Source organism: Podarcis tiliguerta, assembly GCF_965153285.1.
Source record: "Podarcis tiliguerta genome assembly, chromosome: 3".
NCBI classification, from domain to species: domain Eukaryota; kingdom Metazoa; phylum Chordata; class Lepidosauria; order Squamata; family Lacertidae; genus Podarcis; species Podarcis tiliguerta.
The window spans coordinates 100,334,140-100,356,497 of NC_139536.1; the positions used below are offsets into that span (position 1 = coordinate 100,334,140).

Genomic DNA, 22,358 nt, shown 5'->3' on the forward strand with positions numbered 1-22,358 from the left:
AAGCCACTTCTGGCAAACCAGAGCAGCACACGGAAACGCTGTTTACCTTCCTGCCGGAGTTGTACCCATTTATCTACTTGTGCTTTCGAACTGCTAGGTTGGCAGGAGTAGGGACCGAGCAACGGGAGCTCACCCTGTCGCAGGGATTCGAACCGCCAACCTTCTGATCGGCAAGCCCTAGACTCTGTGGTTTAACCCACAGTGACACCCGCGTCCCCCTATTCATCTAGAGAGGACTAAAATATGACTAACTTACTGAGGAGCCAATTATCCTCCTGCAATCAATGGAAAGGTCTGGTCACCTGCCTCACCACGTTTTCCCTACAGCCACCACAGAGGATAGGATGCCTTTTCTCTGTGTAGCCAATCACAACTCATCAACAGGGAATGCATAACCGAGCACAGATCTCATGTATCAAGAGATCAAAGGCAAGGTTGGCATCAGACTTTGGCCCCATTTGTTTGCTACTATTTTGAAATTTTAAGAAAGGGAGAACTCCTAGGCATCCCATAATATTCATACCAGAACGCCCATATGAACATAAGTCGGTACATAGAACCAGAGCACATACATCACAAGGCATTAGAAATATCCATCACACTGCAAAGAGAAGTGACTATTCAGTTATACTGACTTGACTGGCACTGACTTTTAAGCATACAAAAACCCGCCAGTGTTAGTTGAAAAGTGCATTTTCTAACCTGGGATGGTGAGGGGGGCGGGACTCACAGATAACTGTGTAGAAATTGCCTCCTTTCTCAACCTAAGCTTTCCTAATATTTTAGATCATAAGTCTGATAGTTTCTGAACTAAGGATCCACCAATCATCAAATCTTGCTTCTGTTATATCATATAATGTATCAACCTCTTTAAATCAGTGTTACAGTCCCCTTTCTCTGGGATGTTTAACTGGACCAGTATAACAGGATTTCAGTCTAAACAGTGAATCCACCCTTCTGTCTACAAGTCTAATAAAGAAACGACTCAGTTTCCCACAAAGATAAGGAGATGCCTCACCTTCGCTTGTTTTGGGAACCCTCACATTAGCAAGCATTGCCTTTTTGCTGATCACATCACATAATCTTTTGTATTCAGTTCTGAATGAACTGCTTTGCCAATTTTTGCCATCTCTGATCTGTTTTATCTTTTATTTCCTTTTTTATTCCACTCCTCTTTTATATCCATTTCATATTTTACCCCACTTCCTTTTCTCAGGCGTCATTTTTATTTTTAACATGTGTACACCTCTGAATTGTTGAAACCTCTAAGCGGTATTTGAAACTTAGGTAGGCCCCAGATTGCTTGTTCTGTCCTTTTCCCCTCAACTTCACTGTATGCTTGGAAAACTCACAGAGAGGGTTAATGTCTGGAATGCTTATTTTTAAAGTGTCTGTAAAACAAATGCTGTCTTCTTAATTTGGCTTTTATATGTTTCTCTCTCTTTTTCTCCTTTAGCTTTGATTTATTTTAGGATGTGTTGAAGAAGCGCTGCTTGTCTTTCACAGCAGGTGGTTTATTCTTGTAATATACTCTTTGCACAGTTTTTGAGTAGCTTCATAATCTAGTTTTCCTCCTTCCTCGTTGATTCACTTACAGTGGTACCTCGGGTTAAATACTTAATTCTTTCCGGAGGTCCGTTCTTAACCTGAAACTGAAACTTTAGCTAATGGGGCCTCCTGCTGCCGCCGCGCCACTAAGGCACAATTTCTGTTCTCATCCTGAAGCAAAGTTCTTAACCTGAAGCACTATTTCTGGGTTAGCTGAGTCTGTAACCTGAAGCGTCTGTAACCCGAGGTACCACTGTATTTATTATTCAGTTCATTGCATTTGTAAAGGTAAAGGTACCCCTGCCCGTACGGGCCAGTCTTGACAGACTCTAGGGTTGTCCGCCCATCTCACTCAAGAGGCCGGGGGCCAGCGCTGTCCGGAGACACTTCCGGGTCACATGGCCAGTGTGACATCGCTGCTCTGGCGAGCCAGAGCCGCACACGGAACGCCGTTTACCTTCCCGCTAGTAAGCGGTCCCTATTTATCTACTTGCCCCCGGGGGTGCTTTCGAACTGCTAGGTTGGCAGGCGCTGGGACCGAGCAACGGGAGCGCACCCCGCCACGGGGATTCGAACCGCCGACCTTTCGATCGGCAAGCCTTAGGCACTGAGGCTTTTACCCACAGCACCACCCGCGATTACATTTGTAGCCAGCCTTTTTCTGAAAGGAGCTCAAGGTGGTGTACATGATTCTTCCATCTCCTCCATTAATTCACATAACACCCCTGTGAGGTAGGTTTGGCTGAGAGGTAGTGACAGGCCCAAGGTAACCAAGTGAGAGCATCCTGGCCAAGCACAGATTTGAACCCTGGTCTCCCAGGTCCTAATCTGACACCCTAACCACTACAGCACACTGGTTGTGTTCCATGGCTATCTAAATAGTGATCCATTCAAAACACATTCTTTTGAAAATATGCCTCAAAGTTTGGCTGGTAGTAGTTTGTAATAAGTGCTCTCATGCCATATAACACATTAGGAGCAGCTGCTTCCCAATCTATCTCTGACTGTCACACTCACCGTAAGTGCATTGAATAAAAAAGAAAAAAGAAAAGAATTGCCAGGGAAGACAAGTCTCAGGAAAGGGAAAATGTGGGGAGGACAAAATGGGTCCATTTCCACACTGGGCATTTACTGTCAAATATCTGTATGCCATGCATACAGATTTTTGACGCAGCTGCTGCAGAAAGCAATGAACAAAAACATCACCTTGTCATGTTTTCTCTGCCCAGTTTCTGTGTTTTGCTTTTTGCTTTTCCGCAGCTTGGGAAATCCTTTTTTTTTTTTTAACAGAATGTAATAGCTTCACAGTTTCCCCAGGTGTAGATGGCTGTGAGATTGCTCTAGTCATTTCCGAGAGAGCTCCTCTGGGGGTCTGTTTCTTCCCTCTAGGAATCAACCCAATCACTTTTTAACTCTTCCCTTGACAAATAGCATGTTTTATACTAATTGCATACAAACACACGTGGCTTTGTGGTGTGTGTGTGTGTGTGTGTGTGTGTGGTGGCAATCATGGTCCTGGATGCAGCACTTGGAAGTATTTAACACCATGATCACAGTGAAAATCACCCCCTCAAACCTTTGGAGAAAGGTGGACTGGACTATCCATGGGTGCAGAGTGCTGAAAGTCGTAAAGCAGAAATGATTGGGTTCTTCTAAATCATCCATGCATGGAAGTACCTTGCAGCAGGAAGGCTAAAGTTGGAAGGTTGAGTAGTGCACGTCCTCCTTCTCTCACCATCCATAGTCTTAGACCAAGCATGGCAATTTCTCTCTCTCCCCCCCCCCTTCCCTCTCTTACACACACCTAGAACTCTTGCACTGCTAAGGAACAAAGCGGGCAGGGCTGATAGGTTCTCCAGATGTTGCCTTGCTCATTCTTCACCCAGCTTCTAAAAAAAGGGGGGGGGTAAAGGACCCCTGGACAGTTAAGTCCAGTCAAAGGTGACTATCGGCTTGCAGCACTCATCTTGCTTTCAGACTGAAGGAGCTAGCGTTTGTCCACAGACAGCTTTCCGGGTCATGTGGCCAGCATGACTAAACCACTTCTGGTGCAATGGAACACAGTGACGGAAACCAGAGCGCATGGAAAAGCCATTTACCTTCCTGCCGCAGCGGTACCTATTTGTCTACTTGCACTGGTGTGCTTTCAAACTGCTAGGCTGGCAGAAGCTGGGACAGAGCGACGGGAGCTCACCCCGTCACAGGGACTCAAACTGCCAACCTTCCGATCGGCAAGCCCAAGAGGCTCAGTGGTTTAGACCACAGCGCCACCCGCTCCCTCACCCAGCTTCTACGGCCAGCAGGACCTCCCCTGTGTCTTAGAATCTGTCTCTGTCCCTTTTCTTGGTAGCAAAAACACCTCCTTTTGTGGTCACCCACTTGCCATTGAAGTCACCGCTGGGGCCACCTCCCCTCCCTTTCTTCAGCACTCCCCAATATTGAAATTTCATGGGCCCGTAACTGCCTGATAATAGATGTTGGCTTAAAGGAATGAATAGCAGATGTGGCTTAAAACCAATGTCTATCTGGCACTGTAGAAAGTGACTTTCTCCCTTGCTGTTATAACTACTGCTAATTATAACTAACGCTACTGTTGAGTGCACTTAATGGGTAGTTCTTATGTGTGTGTGTGCACGCACACGCGCATGACAAGCAAACCACAAGTACCATCAAGCTTGCTCATGTATGCAAGCTTCCAAACTAGCTTGACAATGCAAGTGGTATTAATACCGGCATACTGTGAAACAAAGGCAATTGTATATAAGAGACCAAGGGGTAATGCACAGCTGTCCTCACTTCAGGGATCTTGTCCCTGTCAACACAACAGGGAAGAAACGCTTCTGAAAATTATGCAGTGAAGTTGCTTATTCTCCTCTCTGGCAGGCTTCCAAAAAGGGAGACTTTAACTTTCTGTTTCAACTTGCACGAGGTGGCTTGCATGGGCACATGGTCTTTGGGAAGAAATTGTGAAATTTATCTCCTCACAAGCTGCTGACTGAAATGGGTGTAGCCTGTTCTTATGCTTGTTTATTCAGAGGTAAGTTCCACTTGTGCACACATTCCCATTTATTATGGCTCCCACCACTGGCTTTTGAATCTATGTGTACACAATGTTACCCACGATAAAGAGCCATGCTGTAGCTTCTTGAAAGATGCTGTTGTTTGGTGCATTTTCCCTTCAAAGCAGCTCCTATCCTCAAGGAAAACTTAAGCCACGTTCACATCACAGTTAAGCTGAGGTGTGTACATTTGAGGCAGGCATTGCAAAGCGTGGGTGACAGCAGACCGTCCAACATTTGGAGAGCCAAAACTGGGACGAGCATCTTCCAGCATGTGCTCCTGAGGCAAGTCATGTGACCCGTGCCTCACTCTCACCCCCAAAAGTGCTTTCTCTGGAGCAAAAGCGTAGTGTGAGAATGCAGAGAGAGAGAGAGAGAGAGAGAGAGATTGCAGCACCCAAAATGGCCACCGTGATCTCATGCGAAAAAACGGGATGTCCCAATTTTTCAGAGCCGCTTGGCTGATATGCAACAGCACATGCACAGATAACAGCTTCATGCAGGAAAACCAAATAGGTAACACACATTGGGTGTCTTGCCCCCCCCCCCCCGGGGGTTTACCACAGTGTGCAAATGCACCTTGAAACGCAGCAGGGGATAAAAAAATACTTGCTGTGTTTTAGCCACTAATGTATACATAACTTCAATTTGCAATCCTAACCCCAGTTACCTGGCTGGGAGTAAGTGCCAATGAATTTAACAGGAATTCAGTAGACATACTGTCGGATTGTGCTGTTACATTCAAGTCAGTGTGCATGGGAATAATAATAATAATAATAATAATAATAATAGGGAAGTTTTTTAATGTTTGACATTTTTATTTTGCTGGAAGCCACCCAGAGTGGCTGGGGAAACCCAACCAGATGGGTGGGGTATAAGTTATAAAAGTATTATTACTATTATTATTATTATTATTATTATTAAACCATTAGTCATAGAACAAAGAAATCTGCCTTACACTGAGTCAGACCATTGATTCATCCAACTCAGTACAGTGGTGCCCCGCAAGACGAATGCCTCGCAAGACGGAAAACCCACTAGACGAAAGGGTTTTCCATTTTGGAGGTGCTTTGCAGGACGAATTTCTCTATGGGCTTGCTTCGCAAGACGAAAATGTCTTGCGATTCATGGGGGGTTTTTTCCGCTCCCCACCCCCTTTTTCTAAGGCACTAAGCTGCTAATAGCCTTTTAGCAGCTAATCCGCTAATCCCTTAAGCCTTTAATAGCCGCTAATAGCCGCTAAACCGCTAATAGCGCTAATCCACTAATCCGCTAATGGGCTTGCTTCGCTAGACGAAAAAACCGCTAGACGAAGAGACTCGCGGAACGGATTCTTTTCGTCTTGCGAGGCACCACTGTATTGTTTTGGATGACTAGCAGCTGTTCTCCAGGGTTTCGGCAGAGAGCCTCTCTTAATCATAGAAATGTAGAGTTGGAAGGGATCCTGAGGATCATCTAGTCCAACCCCCTGCAATGCAGGAATATGCAGTTGCCCCATATGGGGATCAAACCTTGGCATTACCAGCACCACACCAACTGCGCTATCCAAGCTGCCGTACCTAAAGATGCCGGGGATGCTCTACCACTGAGCTACAGCATTTTCCCAAATCACACTACCTTGGGGTGTCCATTTTTACCCAGGGAAGGGAGAGCCTCCTTAGTTACACCAATGACATAAATCCCTTGATCGCTGTGATCAACCCTCAGGTTGGAACTGTGCCATAGTTGCAGCAGTGGGTGCTGCTTGGATAGGACTTTGGTGCAGATTGCCTTTCCCACCAGAATGAGTAGGAAACAGGGCTGGCTTTTCATATTTTGAAGTAAGAAACCACCCAGAGAGGAAGCTTCCTGTAAGAATCCCAAAACCCCTTCTTGCACCACAAGAACAGCTTTCTCCATCACTGGATCCTCTGGCTGGGAAAGCTGAAAAGTCAGCTCATTTCTGCTTGTTATGCAGGTCTATATATACAGTCATACCTCGGGTTACAGACGCTTCGGGTTGTGCGATTTCGGGTTGTGCACCATGCTAAACCTAAAAGTACTGGAACTGGTTACTTCTGGGTTTCGGCGCATGCACAGAAGCACTGAATCGCAACCCGCGCATGTGCAGATGTGGCACTGTGGGTTGCAGACGCTGCGGGTTGCAGATGCTGCGGGTTGTGGATGCTGCGGGTTGCAGACGTGCTTCCTGCAAGTATCACGTTCGCAACCCGAGTGTCCATTGTATACACACACACACACAGTTGTACCTTGACTCCCAAACACCTTGGCAGTCGAACGTTCCAGCTCCCGAATGATCGAAAACCAGAAGTGAGTGTTCCGGTCTTTGAATATTTTTTGGAAGCCGAACGTCCAGCGCAGCTTCTGCTATTGTTTCTGGCTCGCCTGCGCTATTGGGAACCAATCTGAAGCTGCGCCTTGGTTTCCGAACTTTTCGGAAGTCGAACAGACTTCTGGAACTGATTCCATTCAACTTCCGAGCTAGGTCTGTATATAAGTTACAAAAATTTACAAATTTAATACAAATGCATACTTTCCCGTTGATATTCAATTCCCATTGGACTTCTTGTCGGCTCTTCCATGGTTTCCCCATATTTTCTACTGTTGCTGCATATTATATTTATTCTGTACCCTAAGCTTATTTCGAAATACATATTTTACTTCTGTTTTTCATTCAAATCCTGCTTGCATTTTTTACATGTTTACAAGAACTCTTTAAATACTCTACAAAAACCTCCTTAAATTCTGCCTCTTCTTATATGTCGTTGCATATAAAAACAAGTTCATCCGCCCTGGTTATCCCTAAAAGAAATGCTTCGGGGGGGGGGGGGTTCTGGAAGAATCACCTTGAATATTTTCTTTAGTTCATGTAGCTCTTAAGGGCATAGTGGGACATGTCTTGTGAAGAAACGTGACACTGTGTGTTTGTGTGTGTGCGAGAGAGAGAGAGGGTGGGGGGACACCTCTCCAAGGATAGCCTAGGACTTTGATCTCATTCATTAGAACTGGGGGAGGAGGTGTGGCCTTCTGAGCCCCAGTGTTCTAGATGGCTGCAAACAGGAGCCAAGGGTCTGTGACTCAGCAGCAGGAAGGTGCTGCGATAATTATGGTGTCAACCAGGCTTATTTCCACTCAGTGACTGCACATGCCCCCGGGCCATGTATTATGTGAGGCAAGGGACATTCCAATGCACGTAGGCTGAAGGAGGGGCAGGATGTGAGGCCATATGTCATCAATAAACTGGATTAACGCTGAGATTTGCTGTGGCAGCTTGCGCCTCTCAAAAGCAGAGGGGTCACTGGTTTCCCTCCAGCCTGCTAAACTGCTCCTGTCCCACCTTCCCTTAGCTCCTGTCCTACCCCAAGCTCCTCTTGCTGGTTGTATCACATTTCTGACCATGGAAGCTCAATGGAACTTCCATGTTATGCAGCATTCTACCCCAAGGTAATCAGACTGTAGGGGCAATGAACAGGAGGAGCAGGAGGAGGAGGAGGAGGAGGAGGAGGAGGAGAAGAAGAAGAAGAAGAAGAAGAGGAGGAGGAGGAGGAGGAGGAGGAGGAGGAGGAGGAGGAGGAGGAGGAGTTTGGATTTGATATCCCACTTTATCACTACCCGAAGGAGTCTCAAAGCGGCTAACATTCTCCTTTCCCTTCCTCCCCCACAACAAACACTCTGTGAGGTGAGTGGGGCTGAGAAACTTCAGAGAAGTGTGACTGGCCCAAGGTCACCCAGCAGCTGCATGTGGAGGAGCGAAGACCTGGTTCACCAGATTACGAGTCTACCGCTCTTAACCACTACACCACACTGGCTCCTTTGTGAGAAGGCTGCTTGTGTCCTGTCCATAAGATTCCCACTCTGAGAGGCATTTGGTTGGCCACTGATGGAAACAGAAAGCTGGACCAGGTGGAGAAACATTCCTTGCTTGGGGTTGGGGGGCAGTAAGCACAAATGCAAGACAGAGATGGAATCTGAGCCCCCAAACATCCCTCCTTCGGTCCGACACTTGCTGCTAAAGCATCTACTTTACATAAGGTAAATGAGTGAGGCAAACGAATTGTGGCCCCAAGCCACAAACTCTGCACACTCTTTCAGCCTTAGATGGAATCACCTTTCTTGTAACTTGAATCCATTGGTTCTGGTATACCTGAAGGAGTGTCTCCACCCCCATCATTCAGCCCAGACACTGAGGTCCAGCTCCGAGGGCCTTCTGGCGGTTCCCTCACTGCGAGAAGTAAGGTTACAGGGAACCAGGCAGAGGGCCTTCTTGGTAGTGGCACCCGCCCTGTGGAATGCCCTCCCATCAGATGTCAAGGAAATAAATATCTGACTTTTAGAAGACATTTGAAGGCAGCCCTATTTAGGGATGTTTTTAATGTTTGGTGTTTTATTGTTTTTTTAAAATATTCTGTTGGAGGCTGCCCAGAGTGGTTGGGGAAACCCAGCCAGATGGGCGGGGTATGAATAATAAATTATTATTATTATTATTACCACCCTCTGGGGCAGGGGAAAACAAGCTTGCTCAATCTTCCATGTGACAGCCCTTTAGATATTTGAAGATGGCTATCATATCTTGGCATGTGATGCTTAGTTACTGATGGAAAGACAGCAGTCAGAAAGGTACAACCCATTTCAGAGATTTTCCCCCTCGTGCATATACACCAGGCCCACCCCTATCCCCAAATCCACCTTATTATCAGGGTTTCCCGGGGCAATTTCAGTCAACGGCACTTAGGAGCTCCCCTTGGCACCTTTCTGCTCAACATGAGAAGGTTTGCGTGGAACGGGTGTGCCTGACACCTCCTCAGTTTGTGCTTCAGTGTCTAAAGAGGAATTCTATCTATCAGGCCATTTGAAGCCATTTGAAGCCACTTTCCTGGGAGCAAGACCTCTTTCATTCAGCAGGACACCCTTCTGAATAGCTCTGTACAAAATCATGCTGTCAGGCAGGTATAGACAGCTCTTGTAGCTCTTAGCTCATGCAGTGCTCCTGCCAGTGTGTTTTCTTCCAAGGCTTCTGATGAAAGTAGCAGTTTAATCACACGGCTCAGGTCTTCTTTTGGCATGGATTAGAAATATGACTACATAGTTTAATAAGCAATAAAACAAATGGTTTAAGGAACATGGGCTTGCCTCTACGTATCAAGCGAAGCAAAGCTTTCAATGCCTTGAAGACTCATGGAGAACTAAGACAAGATTTATCTCGTCAATATTGTTAATTCGCTTCATTAGTATGGGAGTGAAAGATGAGTCGGAAGCTGCTTTCTACGGCGAACGACTAACTTATGTGCGAGTCTCCGGCATTTTCCACCTTTCCACGCTACTCAATCCTTAGCACACTCGGTAGAGTTGTGTCACCTCAGTCAAAGCAAACAAACAGAAAATGAAAAAAAAAAAAAGTACACCGTCGCTGGATGTGGGATTCCAGATTTGGAATTATTTTGATCAAGAACAGCAGAAGGGAATCTGTGACTGCTTCCTATTGTCGACCATCTCCCACTGTGATCACAGACAACACAGTGAGCCAGTGTGGTGTAGTGGTTAAGAGCGGTAGTCTCATAATCTGGGGAACCGGGTTTGCGTCTCCGCTCCTCCGCATGCAGCTGCTGGGTGACCTTGGGCCAGTCACACTTCTTTGAAGTCTCTCAGCCTCACTCACCTCACAGAGTGTTTGTTGTGGGGGAGGAAGGGAAAGGAGAATGTTAGCCGCTTTGAGACTCCTTAAAGGGAGCGAAAGGTGGGATATCAAATCCAAACTCTTCTTCTTCTTCTTTATTTGAAGGATATTAAAAGATGGGGGAAGACAAAGAAAGGGCCACCCAAAATGTGTCCGAGGTATGGAATTAGTAAGCTTCAGGTGGTGTTTCACCTCTGCCCTTATCTGTATGCAGTGTTAGGCTCTTCTACTGTTTTTCCGCCCTTCTTCTGGAATAGCATGGATTGGGGTATACACATTGGCCCCAGCCTCTCTGTTGCTTCCTGCCAGGTCCCACCACTATCCACGCATGGGAGGGTGAAGGGGAAGCCTAATAATAATAATAATTTAGTAATTTATTATTTATACCCCGCCCATCTGGCTGGGTTTCCACAGCCACTCTGGGTGGCTCCCATCATCATCATCATCATCATCATCATCAAGCAATAAAACATCAAACATAAAAAACTTCCCTAAACAGGGCTGCCTTCGGATGTCTTCTAAAAGTCAGATAGTTATTTATTTCCTTGACATCTGATGGGAGGGCGTTCCACAGGGAAGGTGCCACTACTGAGAAGGCCCTCTGCCTGGTTGCCTGTAGCTTCTCTTCTCACAGTGAGGGAACAGCCAGGAGGCCCTCGGAGCTGGACCTCAGTGTCTGGGCTGAACAATGGAGGTGGGGACGCTCCTTCAGGTATACTGGGCTGAGGCTGTTTAGGCTTTCAAGGTCAACACCGACACTTTGAATTGTGCTCAGAGATGTACTGGGAGTCAGTGTAGCTCTTTCAGGACTGGTGTTATATGGTCTTGGCAGCCACTCCCAGTCACCAGTCTAGCTGCCACATTCTGGATTAGTTGACGTTTCCGGGTCACCTTCAAAGGTAGCCCCACGTAGAGTGCATTTCAATAGTCCAAGCGGGAGATAAGCTTGTTTGATGCAGTTAGGCTCCTGACACTAAAACTCTACACAAAGAGGACTACAGAAACAAAGAGAGATCCTTCTTTAAACCCTAGGTTTTTCAGGTGAGTGAGTATATGCAATGCAAAGCGTGCAAAGGGATTTTTTTTAATCCAAATTCTATTATTATTATTATTATTATTATTATTATTATTAATCTTCATTCTTAATAGCATTATGATCCTTGGGCACATTTTGAATCTAATAATGAACATTTCCCCACGTACTAGGGAACAGTGGAGAAATTAGAGTCATTTAAACTGGAAACTATCAAATTCATACCTTCTGCAACAATATGAGAACTGGGAGATGCAGCAATCCTTTGAAATTCACACGTGAATTTTGCAATGCAGTTTTCCAAACCAAAGGATGCATACAAAATTCGTATATCAGAGAGAAGATGGCCAAAAAGCAAACAAACCTCAATATATTCCTGAAAACATCATACTAAGTTCATTGTATTATGAGAAATTGCTTGGAAAAATGTGTTACATTAGTCAAAAGTGCAAACACAAAATGTGTTTATGAGGAGAAATTCATAATAAAATGCTGAGGAATATGTGTGAGAGTTTGATTTTTTTAAAAAGCAAATGAATAAATGTGAAGAACTCAGTTCAAGATTGGGAAAAATGAGAAACAGAAAGAACTGAAACGGACAGATTCTTCCATCCCTGGTCCACGTATTTCAGGAGCTGCTTACTGACATTCACTAAGAACAGGCCCCAATAGTAAATAAGCAGTGCATTTTATAGATGCTTTTAAGATGATGCACAGCTGGGGTCAGGGGGTTGGTTGGTTACACAGCGAATAACTGTGTGTGTGTAAATTATTGCAAGAGGCCTCTCCCTTGTCTGCAAAAATTAAATAAATAAGCCTGAATAACAGTGACTGGTGGATTAAGCAATAAATATGTTCAGACTCCATACCCCCTGGGGCTGCATAATGCGAAGAAAGTTAAAACTACAGAAGTTCTCTTTCATGTGACTCCTTCAAGGCAACCCTTTGCTTTTTTCACTTCCCATATGTTTCTGAGCAAAGCTACTCAAGGCATAAGGAATCGTTCTTTTCCTATGTGTTAGAAACCATTTGTCAGTGCATGCTAGCAGACCTTCCAAGTGTCCCTATTTTCCAGGGACATCCCTGATTCAGAGAAGCCGTCCCAGTTTCTGATTTGATCCCAGAATGTCCCACTTTTCCTTAGGATGTCCCTATTTTCACTGGAGAAATGTCAGAGTTATCCATCCCCCAAGCCATCTGAAGACAATCCTGTAGAGAGAAGATTTTTTTTTAAAAAAAAGTCTGCTGTTTTATGATGCTTTTGTATATGTTGGAAGCTGCCCAGAGTGCTGGGTAACCTAATAACCCCATGCAGGGGTCCTTTACCTTACTACTACTACTACTACTACTACTACTACTACTACTACTCCCAGCTACCCAATCATGCTAAGAGAATGCTGCCATTATATTAAGCCCAGCCTGCCAGGCTCCATCAACTACAGATGGGGACATTTGCCCAGAACTTCCTCAGATGTTGGCCCCGCCTCCCGACTCTGAAACTCATTGGGTAGTGATAAGTCACTCACCATCATCTTTCATCCAATGTTATCAAAGTGTTGCGAGGTGCTCTTATGGGCATTGAGTAACAGGGAGTAGGGTGGCCATTTATAATAATAATAATTTATTATTCATACACTGTCCATCTGGCTGGGTTTCCCCAGCCACTCTGGGCTGCTCCCAACAGAATATTAAAAACACGATAAAACATCAAACATTAAAAAAATCCCTAAATAGGTCTGCCTTCAGATGTCTTCTAAAAGTCATGTTTGTTTACACATCACAGAAAAGAAAAAGGGGAAAGGAAATTCATCTCCCAAAACAATGACAAAGGAGGCTCCAGATTGCATATGGAAGTTTAGAAAATAATTACTGTAATTTAAATACAGTACAGATTTTATATCTATGTATATAATTATTATTATCATCATCATCATATATTATATTTCTATGCCATTCTTCATCTGAGGATCACAGGGCAGTTTTCAATATAAAAACAGAAAAATACATAACAAACAAAATAACCCCCTCTCCCACTTTAAAAGGCCATAGATTGTTTAATGAGCTAAAGGCCTGGGAAAAGAGGAATGATTTTGCCAGGTGCCTAAAGATATGCAATGAAGGTGCCAGGCAAGTTTCCCCAGGGAGAGCATTCTTCAAGCAAGGAGGCGCTTGCAGAAAAAGATGTACCGCATTGATGGCTGTGTCCTGTGGTCCTTGCTCAGTGTGCTGTCCAGGACTGCACATTGTTGATGCAACTTCAAGGGGTTTGATCTCCCTTCATATGGTTCTTGATCTTTAAATCAGACTTGGAGCAGACAGCACTTCAAATGGAGAGCTGTCTTCTGAGAGCCTTTCAGATAAAGTACAGCCCTCTGTAAATTTGTACACGTGGCCACCATAGCAGGGAATCTCCTTTCTAAGCTGCCTAGAGGGAGAGTGGGATGAGACTGCAAATTAGAAGAAGGCAAAGAAGAATTGAATTCATGTGTCCAAATCCACAGTGGTCCTTTCTCCTGGATGAAAGCAAAATGTTCAAAATTCTCCTGTGAATATTCGCCTGGTTCAAATGGCGCTCTCCTGCACCTGGCATTAAAGAGAAAGGCCTTTCATGTGAAATAAATGGCTTCCAAATCTTTACACTAGGTGTGCTAATGCAATAATAATAAAAAATTAAGCAGCTGGTATCAGGTTCTGAATGACTCACCATCATTCCACGAACATTTCACATGCTATTAACTCGTTTGCACAATGTCTCTGGAAGGTTATTTGAATTGTTGGAGGATAAAGACAAACTTTAACACTCATCTAAGAAACATCAACTTTTTCTATGAAAATATGACTGGCTGTAACCCACTGGGCAGTACCACCTTCTGGGGACAGTTGGATTTTCTTAGGGGGACACTGGAGGTGGGCCTTGCTAGGCACATTAATCACTTATTATTCAGTGAAATGAATTTTCAACTGCAAGGAAATGAGGTCAATTTTATTAAGGCCAAATAGGTCATTTCTATGTTTATTTCAAAGTTTACTCTATTCAAATACAATATAGGCTATCGCGAGCCATACCAGTTTCCAAGCCTGCCTGAGCTAGAAGTTGAAGAAGTTTGGATACAAGATGACGATTGCAAGGTTTTTTTTTGTAACCATTATAAAGATATGTCTGAACGATTTGAGGAACTTCTTCTGAAGGAAATTCCAGATTGGGTGATAAAGTTGGGGTAGTGGAAGAAGAACTAATTGAGCTACAAAATAACATTGGGCTGAAGCCAAAGTTTAAGAAATGATACCAAGAGTTTTGGTTAGAGAACTCACTGTCCTGCACGGCAGACAGTGGTTACGTAGCTCCTTGTTGCATTTCCGACATCGTATTTGGTGGGATGTGGTTTTAGTCTGATCACCCAACTCCTCTCCAAGCAAAGGTATCAACTCCAGATAACTAAACATGGTGATTTAAGACTTCTGCTACGTGACGTTCAGCCAGACATTGGGAAACTGGTATCAGTTCCTCAAGCTCATCTAGGGCTGTCCCAAGACATTTTCCCACTTAAAGCAAAACACTGCACTGCCACTGTCACCTGAAGCATCCCGGGGAACCCTGATGCACTGAAGGCAGTGGGGAAAGGAAAAAAGGAGGCCAGATAGGAGCAAGCAGTGGTGACCACATTTAAACCTTGCTGAGAACACTCCACCCTCTCTGAAATCTAAAATGCCTCACTGTAAGCTGTAATGCCAAAGCAGCCTTCTGCAAGCTGGCTTCCTCCAGGTGCACAACTCCAATGAACCCTGATCCTTGGCCATGCTAGTTGTGGTTGATGGTCAGTGTAGCTGAATAACTCTAGACCAGGGCTGGGGATCCCGCAGACTTCCAGATTATGTTGGATTACAATTCCCATTTCCCTGACTATGGGACATGGCAGTTGGGACTGATAAGGACTGAAGGTCAGCTTCTGGAGAGTCATAGGCTCCCCGTCCTCTCTCTATCATCTAGAGGGCATGTTTCCTTCAAGGAGCTCACAGTGGAATGCTTGGTCCCCCCCCACATCTTTTTTTTATTCTCACAACAACTCTACAAGGTAGGCGAGTCTGACAGACATAGGCCCAGGGTCACTGAGCAAGGTGGGTTGTTAAGCAGAAATTTGATGGTCCCACACAGCTGCCATTACAACACACTTAGCTTGTTTCAGTCATAGTTTGCAAAGTTTCTGTAGTCATATTTGCTCCATAAGACTCCGCAGTTCACTTTTTGGTCCAAGCAGGCATGCTGGCAGTGTACTCAGGAGCCAAGTTGGCAGCATGTATCTGATGCCACCCCTTCTTGTATACAACCCACACTCAAACAGCACTAGATATTCCATTCCTGATAACAGATGGGCTCCCAAGATTACCTGGAAAATCTGATGATGCTGACATCATGTTTCCCCATAGTTAAAGGACCAATCACAGCATGTATATTTTCATATAGCCAATTATGGTAGTAACTTTTCTCAGATCACCTGCGTTAAACAGACGGAAGCGTGAGAGATTTGGTTCTCAAGGAGCAGGGCAAATGATACCTCCGAGGACTTGGTGGCACTCATCTTGCAAACCCAATAGGTAAAAGGCAGAGTTAGCCTAAAGAGGAAACATACATGAAAAGGGTAAGGATCTAGCTAATAAGACCTAATATTATTTGCTAGCCTATCCAGTGTGCAAGGTGAGGACATGCTGGCTTCCCGTGTTGCAATCTTCGCAGGAACCAACTTAATAATACAGCACATTACTTCAAGCACTGCACAGTATGTATGGCCATCAAATTATTTCCTGCTTGCTTTGAATTCTTTACCAAATTTGCTAAGCTTTCTTTGAGAAACCAATGGCCTGCCAAACTTTTATCATGTCCTCCAGTCCCACCCAGATTCTGTGAGAGTGAGGGAGATGTGGATCCTACCATACATTTATAGCATGCTGTGAACATAGCAGGAGTTGTGTCCCAGTTCCTCTTTTGTCCCGTTGGCTACAATGCACAAGGCTTCACTGTTTATGAGGCCATGTCAGGGAGTGAAGGGGGTTCCGACATGATTTATCCCCACACATCTGAACACTGACTTGAGATGTTCCCTGCTCTCTGGTGGAATTTCACTGGTGGAATAGCTTCACTGGTAGAACTTTCCAACAGCATGGGTGCCAACTTACAGTGGCATATTTGTTGTCCCATTCTTATGCCACTTCCTGTGGCCCCTACTGCATTCTCAATTTTTAGATAGTCCTAACTACTTACCGGGACATGGGTAGCGCTGTGGGTTAAACCACAGAGACTAGGACTTGCTGATCAGAAGGTTGGCAATTCGAATCCCCGCAACAGGGTGAGCTTCCGTCGCTTGGTCCCTGCTACTGCCAACCTAGCAGTTTGAAAGCACGTCAAAGTGCAAGTAGATAAATAAGTACCACTCTGGTGGGAAGGTAAACGGCGTTTCTGTGCGCTGCTCTGGTTCGCCAGAAGTGGCTTAGTCATGCTGGCCACATGACCCAGAAGCTGTATGCTGGCTCCCTCGGCCAATAAAGCAAGATGAGCGCTGCAACCCCAGAGTCGGCCACGACTGGACCTAATGGTCAGGGGTCCCTTTACCTTTACCTTTAACTACTTACCATTAGATACACTGGCGGAGGAACGTGGGTGAGGGGGGGTCGCCACTCCAGGTGTCATTGCTAAGCGGGGGTGACACTTGGTGCGCCACCCGCCTGCAACTCAGACTCCCATGCCTGCCGTGAACCTTTGGGGGAAGGGGCGGGAGGAGCTGCTGCGCTGCTTTGCCAGTTCCTTCCTCTCCCCTTCCCGCTCACCTGCCCTCTTCCCATCCTCCCCCCTGCCTGCCTGCCTCCTCCAGCCGGGACCGTGGCGCAGCAGCTCCGCCCTTCCCCTGACGGCTGGCGGTAGGCGTGGGAGTCACAGGCAGGCAGTGCGCTGTTGCCCCATGCTCCTGGCTGGAGGAGGCAGGGCGGCAGGGGAGAGGACGGGAAAGAAGCAGGCGAGTGGGAAGGGGAGAGGAAGGAAGTGGGATCGGTGGGTGCGCATGCGGCTATCCCATGCCTGGGAGGGCACCCTCTGCACCCTTCAGGAGCATGTCCCCACTTCCCTTGGGAATGCACCCACCCTGGGCAGTGCTGGCATATGCTCTGCCACTGATAAGATACCTAGAGAGAAATGCAAGGCGCCTTCATACAGCATGTGTGAGATCCAAGCTTTTGTACAAGGAGAAGTGTGTGTGTGTTTGTGTGTGTGTGTGTGTGTGTGTGTGTGAGAGAGAGAGAGAGAGAGAGAGAGAGAGATTTTTCTGTCTGGTTTCAGATCCTCACTGGGTGAGCTCTGTCAAGCTGGAAGTAAAGAGTTGGTGCTAATGTGGTTCCACTCTTTGTGTTACTCTAGTTTCACTCTTACTGGTTACAGAAGCTACAATAAAAAAAAGTACAGAGGAGGTTTGGCTTGGTGGTTCTGGTTCTCAGATCTGTGAATCAGGTAGGTGACCTTGTTCTTGCAGGGTTGCACTTCCCTTGAAGGAAGAGGAGCATAATTTGTTTTTTAGTGGGGTGGTGGAGGTTAGGACTGGATCCAGCTTTGTCACTGGAGGGTCAGGTATCTTCAGTGTTGTGAAGTACCTTCCGCAAGCTTCAGTTGTTCAAGCCAGCTACAGCTGCTCCTAGATAGGAACACACCGATTGCTGTAAGGTACTTTACATGGGGTTTGTTTTGAAGTTGATACAGAAAGTTCAGCTGGTGCAACTCAGTAAGAAACTCTGCTCTTGAGTGGGGCAGTTAGCCAGAGGCATAAAGCTGGTTCTTAGGCAATTTCCCTCCTGCCAATCTGTTTCCTGTCTGAATTCAAGCTATTGTCAATGACTTATAGGGCTCTGAATGATGTAGGACCTAACTGCTTGAAGGAGGGCCTCTGCCTATGTAGCCCTGCCTGAATATTAAGATCTGCCTTCCTGCTTCCTTATAGCATGTAGAAAATTAAATATCAGATGTGAGAAACAAAATGATGACATTCTATATGGTATCCCTAGATTCTAGGTGTGGGATTAGCGAATGTGGAGGTGAGAGTGTCCTCAGACACATGACATCAATATCCTTTCAACCAGTGCTTTTTTTCTAAAAAATAATAATGTTAGGGGTACTCTCATTTTGACTCAAGAAAATCACCATTTTATAGTTCAAATTAGGAAAAACAAATACAGTAAATGGACAAAAGTATAATGAACATGCATTACGCATAGTAAAATACTGCCCCCAAATGAGGCCAAACTTTCATCAGTAAAACACAACACATCCACATTCCACACTACTTCACACATTAAATGTCCGCTTCTGTCTGAGACTCAGGAAACACTGGGAAAGGAAATGAGGCCGCCATCGGGGGGTAGCAATAGAACTGACAATTCACCATGCTGGAGAAGAAACTAAAAAAATGTAAAAAAATAGTTTCTTCTCCCATTAGATTCACAAAATGTTTAGGGGTATGTATACCTTTTTGTATCCCCCCCCCCCCAGGAAAAAAACATTGCTTTCAACCAATATTGGGTTGACCAAATGCTGGTGTCTGTTTCAAGCTGTCATATCATATTATAAGCAATATGTGCATGATAACCATAGCTTGATGATGGAAAAGGAGCAGGCATAGAATAATATGCATGGTTTATGTATTGCACTCATTGCACATTGTGCTGCAAAGCTGAAGGCCTCTTGCATTGGCTCTCATGTTTGCTTTCGGTAAACGAGTCTTCGTGTTTGCAGAGTCAACCACAGGTACATGATGGCGTGTGCTAATGGTAAACTGGAAGACTAGCAAAAAGAGATCTAATTTGCATGGTCCATTTCTCTTTGCTTTTAAACTCAGTCTAGCTCCCTCTCCCGTCCCACATCAAAGAACAAGGATATTAATAAAATGACCAATCACTTGACAGCCATTTTCTTCTTCAACCAAGGTTCGTAACCCAACAACAAACCAGAACATGGTTTGTTGGCAGTAAATATGTCATTGTTTAGCCACTAGGCAGGGTTCACACATAACACTAAGCCATGGTTTAATAAATAATAATAAACCATGGTTTCGTGTCATGTGAAGGCCAGGCCAATGAGTTGTCCTCCCATGTTTTCAAGTTTCCCATGTTTCCTGTGTAACAGGAGGAAAGCCTACAATTTATTTATGCTGCTTTCTGTATTGTTAATTGAAAGGAAGCCTTGGGCCACTTTCCTCTCCCCCTCAAGGAACGTGGTGCTATATAGATGCAAGAGAGCCAAGAAGAACATTGGCAAGGTTTATTCATGCTGTAGACACCTTGCCCATTTGGGGGCACGTGTGAGAGAAAGGTCAGCCATATCTCTTGAAAGCCATGGCAAAATGTCAAGATAGAGCAAGGAAGGGGAGTTTTGTACCTCATTCTAGAGCCCTGGTATGTGAGGTTTGGTGTCAAAGAGGTGGCTGCTCCTGCTTCCCCTGAAATTGAGGTAAGCTAATTATGTCGCCGAGGTGCTCTGCCTTCCATGCAACGCAGTTCCATTAGCAGGAAGAATCCTGTCTACTGCATAATGGCTTTCCCCGAGGAGGAGCTGTCAACAGCTGTGTGGGCCAATTAAATAATGGCTTTTCCTGAGGAGGAACTGCTCTAACCTGGCACAGGAAGAAGCAAGTATGCTCATTGTACCTGGGAGCCCTGACCTGGGCAGGGGGAAAAAAATCAGTATTGTCAGCTTGTTCGTATAGCCTTTCCGCAAGTGTAACCAAGCGCATCTTCCTCATTATATTACCAATATATGAGGCTGCACCGTGCGAGGCTAGCAATAGGGGGTCAAAAAACAGAAGACCTCTCTTCCCGCAGCAAAAAAAGAAAAGAAAGAAAAATAGATCTCATCCCACCCACCCATCCCAAGAGACCAGCTTGAAAATCTTCCCGGTTCTTTATTCACTGGAATATCCATTTTGAACGGCATGGAGGAATCTAATATTGATTCCAAATGTTTTATTGAAAAGGCATGCATACAGGAGACTTTCATTTGTATGAGATCAGCGTGTCAAATTCCAGCTCCCAGCCAAAAAATTATGCCAGTTTCGTGTGAGCTGATCTTTATCTGCTACAAAGAGAAATTATCGTAAAATAGGAATGATGGCCGCTCTTTATAGTGCAATCCTAAACATGGTGATTCTCAGGTAGGTCCTGCTGAGCGCGCTCAGTGAGGTTCTCTCATTGAAAAGTTGGTTAATAATACAGTGGTAATATAATAATAATAATAATAATAATAATAATAATAATAAGAAGAAGAAGAAGAAGAAGAAGAAGAAGAAGAAGAAGAAGAAATAATAATAATAATAATAATAATAATAATAATAATAATAATAATAATAATTTATTTGTAGCCCGCCCATCTGGCTGGGTTTCCCCAGCCACTCTGGGTGGCTTCCAACAAAGATGAAAACTACATTTAAATTAGTTTTAGTTGTAGTTTCTGGGTCACCTTCAAAGGTAGCCCCACATAGAGCGCATTGCAGTAGTCCAAGCGGTACCTCGTGTTACGTAAATTTCAGGTTGCAAACGCAGCAAACCCAGAAGTGTATACTTCCAGGTTTCTTTGTGCATGCACAGAAGCGCTCTATCGCACCGTGTGTGTGTGCAGAAGCGGTGCCTCTGGATACAGACTTTTCAGGGTAAGTACGGACCCCGGGACGAATTAGGTTCGTATCTGGAGGGTCGACTGTACTACTACTAATTATTATTATTTATTATTTATACCCCGCCCATCCGGCTGGGTTTCCCCAGCCACTCTGGGCAGCTCCCAACAGAATATTAAAAACACGATTGAACATCAAACATAAAAAACTTCCCTAAACAGGGCTGCCTTCAGATGTCTTCTAAAAGTCAGATAGTTGTTTATTTCTTTGACATCTGATGGGAGGGCGTTCCACTGGGCGGGCGCCACTACTGAGAAGGCTCTCTGCCTGGTTCCTTGTAACCTTGCTTCTCGCAGTGAGGGAACTGCCAGAAGCCCTTGGAGCTGGACCTCAGTGTCTGGGCAGAACGATGGGAGTAGAGCCGCTCCTTCAGGCAAGGCCGCCTTAGGCATATCCAGCATCGTGGTACAAAGCTCCCTCCGGCGCCCCCTCCACCGTTTCCCAGAGTTCTCAACCTTTTTTTAGGGAGGACAGCACTGCCGGCCGGGCTGGAGGAGGTGGGTAGTCGCTGGAGGGCCATTCGTGCTGTGGTGGCCATGTCAGATGGAGGCTCCGGGTGCGATGCTCCTTTGGCGTGGCATGGCAGAGGCAGGCAGGTGAGCTGATGCTGGGAGGCACCACGTCCAGCCTCCACCTCTTCCCTGGCGCCCTCCAGAACTTGGCGCTCCCATGCCCCACACCACTAGCCTCTATGGGTAAGATGCCCCTGCCTTCAGGTATACTGGGCTGAGGTCGTTTAGGGCTTTAATGGTCAGCTTCAACACTTTGAATTGCGCTCAGAAAGTACTGGAAGCCAATGTAGGTCTTTCAGGATTGGTGTTATATGGTCTCGGCGGCCGCTCCCAGTCACAAGTCTAGCTGCCGCATTCTGGATTAATTGTAGTTTCCGGGTCACCTTCAAAGGTAGCCCCACGTAATATTAATACTACTACTAATAATAATTGATTTCTTATTTATTATTGTAGCCTTATAGCACAAGCCTATAATGTACATTTCTATTCAGAATTAAGTTGCACTAAGCTGAATGGGGTTTGCTCCCAAGTAAATGAATATAGGGTTATAGTCCTTTGCACACTAACCTGTAGGAGTTCAGCTGGAAGCATGAGGATTTACTTCTGAGAAACATACGGTATTAATCTGTATTCTTCCATACCTTACATTTGGAACATGTATATACACATACACTTCAACCGATTGGGAGGTATTGAGTTTCAACCCTATATCTTGCAATTACCAATGCAAAATCTTAGATATTTGAATATCCAATTAGAATGCTATTGATATTTCCCTATTTAATTTTCCTATTTGCACAGGCGCTTACAACGCCTGTTGAGGTTATATGA

General features: G+C 45.2%; 1 long non-coding RNA gene across 1 annotated transcript in view; it reads right to left on the reverse strand.

Moving 5' to 3' along the window:
* LOC310673491 overlaps positions 1–18,705 on the reverse strand; it is a 102,835-nt gene extending 84,130 nt beyond the window's left edge. The window contains exon 1 of the long non-coding RNA XR_014509072.1: positions 18,612–18,705. This is a non-coding gene — a long non-coding RNA (uncharacterized lncRNA). The remainder of the gene's footprint in view (positions 1–18,611) is intronic.
* Between the last annotated feature and the right edge of the window lie 3,653 nt (positions 18,706–22,358).